The sequence below is a fragment of the Colobus angolensis genome, unplaced genomic scaffold, assembly GCF_000951035.1.
Source record: "Colobus angolensis palliatus isolate OR3802 unplaced genomic scaffold, Cang.pa_1.0 Scaffold26, whole genome shotgun sequence".
Classification (NCBI taxonomy): domain Eukaryota; kingdom Metazoa; phylum Chordata; class Mammalia; order Primates; family Cercopithecidae; genus Colobus; species Colobus angolensis.
In genome coordinates this window covers 16,302-23,127 of record NW_012115821.1, presented here as the reverse complement: position 1 = coordinate 23,127, position 6,826 = coordinate 16,302, and positions in this window count along the sequence as shown.

Here is a 6,826-nt window from a genome sequence, read left to right as displayed (position 1 = left end):
AGTGTGTCGATTCCTCAAGGATCTAGAACTAGAAATACCATTTGACCTAGCCATCCCACTACTGGGTATATACCCAAAGGATTATAAGTCATGCTGTTATAAAGACACATGCACACGTATGTTTATTGCAGCACTATTCACAACAGCAAAGACTTGGAATCAACCCAAATGTCCATCAGTGACAGACTGGATTAAGCAAATGTGGCACATATACACCATGGAATACTATGCAGCCATAAAAAAGGATGAGTTCATGTCCTTTGTAGGGACATGGATGCAGCTGGAAACCATCATTCTCAGCAAATTATTGCAAGAACAGAAAACCAAATACCGCATGTTCTCACTCATAGGTGGGAATTGAGCAATGAGATCACTTGGACACAGGAAGGGGATCATCACACACCGAGTCCTATTGTGGGGTGGGGGGAGGGATAGCATTAGGAGATATACCTAATGTAAACGACGAGTTGATGGGTGCAGCACACCAACATGGCACATGTATACATATGTAACAAACCTGCAAATGTACCCTAGAACTTAAAGTATAATTAAAAAAAAAAAAATCAGGCTTTGGGGTCTGAGAGCCGCCCCGCCTGGCTCTGCATCTTCCCAGCTGTGTGGCTTTAGTTGTGCTGAATCCCTGTTAACCTCAGTGGATTCAAGAGGCTGAAGACAGAGCCAGCAAAGGAGACATGAAATTTTATTTGGGGTTTCCATACAGGGGAGAGTCCAGCAGCAGCAGGGTGGGCAGGAGAACCGCAACCCCCTGAACACAGCATGTAGTTTATGCAGTATTTTCACTTAACACCCTTCCCCTAACGACCTCCACCTGGCAACCTTCATTTGACCCCCCCCCACCCCAAACTCAGGGCCTCGATCCCCTGTGCCACAGGACAGGCCAGGGGCTCAGATGTTTGTAGATCAAGAATGATCTCTGGGTTGGTCACCCCCGGATTCCCCAGCTCAGAACATACATTCAGGTGCATCTGCCATACAGGGTCATTTTCAGGGTGTGCTCAAGTTATTGCTATTAGGTGTGTTTACCCCACAGCACATCGCTTGCACTCTCTGAACCTGTGTCGTTGTCATAAAAGTGGATAATAAAGGTTATTTTGAGGATTCATGCGTTTAGCACAATGATGACAGAAAATATAGCAAGCACCTACCTGTTCCCAGCAATATGCCAGACAATGGAGATAAAGTGGTAAATAATAAACAGTGCTTGCCCTCTTAGAGCTTGTAGCCTAGTCTAAGGGACAGACATGAAATAATTAAACAAACAGGTCATTTCATGTGTGATAAACTCAGCGAAAGAAAAGCATAGCATATTACCGGCGTGTGAAACTGATGACCGTGAGCTCCTCCGAGAGTCGGTGATAGGACTTCCCATGAGAGAGCTGCTGATGAGGAGGAGTACCCAGCCATGGAAGGGGTCGGAGGCTCGGAGGGGCTTTCCAGGCAGAGTTTTCAAAAGTCTTGTGGCAGGATTGAACAGTCAGGAATCTAAAAGATATTCTAGAAAAACCGTTGCAAATAAAGTTTAAAGCTTCCCCGATTTAAACAGAAAAAGAGCCCTGCCTAAATGAAAAAGGCTACTAAGTAGAACTTGCTTATTGTGGTAGACAAGCCTTGGGGTTCTGGCCAGTTGTCTGCATCCATCTCTGAGAATTCTCTTCCTTCAGCCATGGGGGAAGGAAGGCCCCTCAGCCTAATGGGACCTGTGTCAGTCCAGCCCTCTGCTGCAGCTGTTCATCCAGGAGTGAGCGTTGGCTGGCTTCTTGCCACTTAAATACTTCTCTCTCTCTCTCTCTCTCTGAATCAAGAAACAGAGATGGCCATTTAGTTACTTTAATGGCACAACTTTAGAATGTCCAGACTTCTGCTTCAGAGAGATGCCTGGCTCCCACCTTCTGATAAGGCTGGTGGTTTAGCATTTCCTTAAATTCCACCCAAGTAGCCAGTGTGAGTAGGTTATCATTCTTTATAAATAAACAATTTCTAGATCTTTCCACCTCCACCTCCACCTGGGGTTCTACAAGGCCTGGCATTCATCAGGTTAAATCCTCTCACTTTCGTATCTCTTCTGGTCCTGGTCATTTCCGTTGCTGCCTCCCTCGAAGACTGAGTTCCTGTGAATGGCTTCACGGTCACAGGTCTCAGGTAATTCCCATTAGATGGTGGCTGGCAGGTGCAACAAGGCACTGTGGGGTCACACACTGGGATTACTGAAGCTCTGCTCAGTGTTCTGACCTAGCAGAACATTCCCTAGCAAAGAACACGGCCTGACATAACTCCCTTCCACACCTCAGCTGACATTCCTCTAACAAGGCAAGCAAGGTTGTACATCCACAGGTCCCTGCCATCCACGAACCCCCTACCCAAGACAGTGAGACTCTTCTGAGACCTGGGAAGTTGTTGGGAACCCCTGGAGGTGGGTAGGATGGGATTTAATATTTAGTGAACAGTTACTCTACAACAGGCATATTACTGGGTATTTTTTTCAGTTGACTGTCACTGTTACCTGTGAAGTAAATATCTTTTCCCATTTTAGTGAGAAAACTGAAGCTCTGAAGGTTTAAAAACATGTTCATTTGCAATGATGTAGCTCAAATTACAATCCACCTATGTTCTGTGCCTTTCAATAGCCAGGTGACTCACCCTTTTAATCAAAGCTTCAGAGAGGTAAGGTAAGGGCCCTGGAACTGTTGCAAAGATGGACAAAGGGGTTGCGTGATAACAGACTTCCAGAGCCATGATGACAACGAGAAGGGGGACGTTTCCACCCTACATCCCTAGAGGAACTTAAGGGCAGGCTTCGTGTGTGTGTGTGTGTGTGTATAGAGGATAATTTAAAAAATCAATCTGTTCTCTTGCTGCTATGGAGACACACCACAGACTGCGTAATTTATTTTTTTATAAAAGGTTTAATTGACTCACAGTTCCACATGGCTGGGGAGGCCTCAGGAAACTTACAATCATGGTGGAAGGCACCTCTTGACAGGGCAACAGGAGAGAGAATGAGTGCCTAGCAAAGGGGGAAGCCCCTTACAAAACCATGAGATCTCATGAGTGCTAACTCACTATCATGAGAACAGAGGAAACCGTCCCCAGGATTCAATTATCTCCACCTGGTCCCTCCCATGACATGTGGGGATTACAGAAACTACAATTCAAGATGAGATTTGGGTGGGGACACAGTCAAAGCATTTAGTATATACAGCTGCATATCTATCAATCACCCATAATCTATCTGGCCTCAGAAATCTCAATTCCTGACTGTTCAGGAGAAGGCGGAGAAGATTCACGTAATGTGGGCCTTTGAGTGATTCTGAATGGGCAGTGTGCCTTTTAAAGTGGTTGAGGGTGCACTGGTTTCTTTTTATTAATCCGGAAAGGTAGTAGGCTGCGGTGTCATATCAAGAGCCCCAGACTCAGTCAGAAACCCTCAGTTCCATTTCTGATCTTGCTCTTTCCTAGCTGTGTGACCTTGAGCAAGTCCTTAGCTTCTCTGAACTTCAATTTCTACCTTTGTAAAATTGTGGTAATAATGACACCTAACTTAGAAGCTTTTTAGGAGGATTATTCCCCTCACTTTTGCAAGTGAGGAAACTGAGGCTCAGACATTCATTCATTCTTCCCACAGACATTTTTTATTTTTGAGATGGCGTATTGCTCTGTTGCCCATGATGGAGTACAGTGGTACAATCAACAGCTCACTGCAGCCTCAAACTCTAGGGCTCAAGCAATCCTCCCACCTCAACCTCCTGAGTAGCTGGGACCACAGACACATGCTGCTACACCTGGCTAATTATTATTTTTAATTTTTTTTGTAGAGCTGGGGTCTTGTCATATTCCCCAGGTTGGTCTTGAACTCCTGGACTCAAGCAATTCTCCCACCTCGGTCTCCCAAAGTGCTGGGATTCCAGGCATGAGCCACCGCACCTGGCCACAGACATTTACTGAAGAATGATGTAGTGGGAGGGACACAGAGAAGAACCAGATAAAGCAGGTCTTTGAGTGATTGTGAATGGGCAGTGTGCCTTTTAAAATGGTTGAGAAACACTGTTCTAAAGATCAAAGATAAAACAGAGAGAAAACAAAGAGTCTGGAATGCTGAGCTTCAGGGACCTCAGCGTAGACCTCCAAAGACAAAGACATACAGATTCTCTCTGGTTCCTGGCCTTTCAGGAATCTTGGGAGATCCTAGGTGAAGCTATTTCATTTCTGGACAAAAGGATGGGGTTGTGTGCGAGTGAGGGTCCTGGCAGAAAAAGCACAAAGGGGTGATTAAGGAGATGTTCATAAAGATTCATCTTACAAATGGAGGTATAAGAGAAACTGAGGAGGAACAAGGAAGCACAGTCCAGCTAATACAGAGAGGAGCTGCTTCCCTTTCCACAGACGCAGTCCTGAAGGGCTAAAAGGAAGGAACAGTTTCTGGAACTAACAAGAGCCATGGCTCCAACAGTGGAGCTGAGAGGAATTGGGGCCTTGGATAAAGAGCATGGCCTCTGCCCTTGGCTAGGGACCGAGGGAGTCAGGAGGAAGAAACACCCCAATCTCTTTCTGTTCCCCACAACATTCTCCTACTGGTGCCGCCAATTGGCTGAACCTGAATAGAAGCTGGAAAGTAAGGGAGCTCACTGATGCGGCCATGGAGATCAGCCCCACCTGAGGCACAGAACGGGGTGGAAAAAGTGGGAGAATGCCCAGCACAACTCCCTAAGAAGAAGAATGGGACAGAAGTCCATTTTAGAAGGCAAGATCTATGTATGTTGGGGAAGAAAACTACTGAGAGGCCCTTTAGGTAATTGAGAGGAGAAAATAACTCCATTGGCAGGGACAATCTGGCATTCCGTCATGGCCACACATCAAAGGAAGGCTTGATTTGGCATCTCGGCACATGTGCCTGTTTGGTATTGAAAGGTCAGCTCCAGAAAGCAAGACAAGAATCAACTCCCCAAATAAAGAGTTAGATTGGATTGCCACCTGACATTCTAAAAGAGGTGAAGAAATGGAATGTTTATGTTTATCTCCTTGAAACTTATGGAATGTTATTTTGTGGACACTGTGGTGCATCACCTAGTACCCCTTCAGGAATAAGGGACTTACTTCCTGACTGCTGGTAGCCCGATGCAAGGACTGGCTCTGATGAGTCCAGTAGGTGGGTGTCGTATCCAATGACTGATCCAGGTGCAGAGGTAAAGGCTCATTCCCTTCACCCCAACTAGGGATGACACTGAATGACCAGTCCAGCTCCAGAGTGCTTCTTGGGGGCACTTAACCATCAACGGGGTGCATTGCAACCCAGCTTCTCCCTCCGCCCAGTCCAGCTTCCTTCTCCTCCTTTCCTTGGATATAAACCTCAAGAGCACATTGGGCATACCCTGTATTCCAGAGTCTACTTCCTGACACTCCCACAACCACAGTTATTAGAAGCTCCCTTATTAGCAATACTTAGAAACAAAACCACAGTTGAGAATTGGCAAGCAGTAACAATAACAGACATCTGTGATGCTTCATACTTCACTCAGCACTCATTACTCACTTAGTCTTCCTAGCAATCTGGAAAGGTTGGCAGGCACTTGGAGGACTGTGGCCTTGCCTATTTTATGGTCTCACAAACGATGGCCAGCATGGATGGGTATCAGCAAAATCCTGTTGTAGGCAGTAATTAGAAAATTTAGGATGATGATTGCCAAGCTGTTTCATGAAACGTGAGTAGGCTACCAGATGTTAACAGGTGTTCTGTTTTAAAAAGTGGGAGTGATGTGTAGTCATATATTTTTGGAAAAGACTAAAATCGGTTTCTTGGTTGGGTGTGATAGCTCATGCCTGTAATCCCAGCACTTTGGGAGGTCAAGGTAGGAGTATCGCTTGAGCCCTGGAGTTTGACACCAGACTGGGCAAGTTTCTTGCTGTCTCCATCTCTACACTCAAAAAATATGAAACAATTAGCTGGTTATGGTGGTGTACACCTGTACTTCCAGTTACTTAGGAGGCTGAGGCAGGAGAATTGCTTAAGCTTGGAAGGTCAAGACTACAGTGAGCTATGATCGTGCCACTGCACTCCAGCCTGGGGAACAGAGTGAGACCCTGTCCCAAAAAACAACAAAAATGGGCTCTGGGGAGATGGGGATGAAAAACTTGGGGCTTCTCCAGAGCCAGCTGGATTTTCCCAGAGCTTCTGGCTTCCTAGTCAACTCCGCTGAGGCTGTTGAAGGCATTGATGCTTTCAAGAGAGCAAATGAGAAGGAGAAAAATGAGCCTGGGTAGTCGTGTTCCAGCTGACTGATGTGGTAACAGCTACTGCTGCTCTCCAGGGCTTTGTTCTGCTCCTGCTCACGACCCTCCATGACAGGAGTCCCTGACTGAAGCCCAGAGGAGCCAACTCTTTTCTCGAAGCTAGTTCTATCTCTTTGGTCCAGAAAATATCAAGCCAGAGTATCAAGCCTGGCTATGCGATACCAGGGAGGAACATGCAAATCAACATTGAATAATATTCCCCTGCCTCATATTTACTTAGTGAATTCTCAATGATTTCCATGAATAGAGAGATCAGAAATGTGGCCAATCCCAAACAGAAGATCTTTCGTAAGTCTGATTAGTGTGTGGTATATTTACATTTGAAAATGAGAATCATGGATGCTCAGGGGCTTGACTTGTGTGAGACTCAGTGGCATCACTTGGCTTGGCAGTCAGTGCCTGTTTCAAATCCCAGCTCTGTTCTTTCCTTTTCCTTCCTTTTCTTTCCTTTTCCTTACTTTTCCTTCCCTTTCCTTTTCCTTACTTTTCCTTCCTTCCTTCCTTCCTTCCTTCCTTCCTT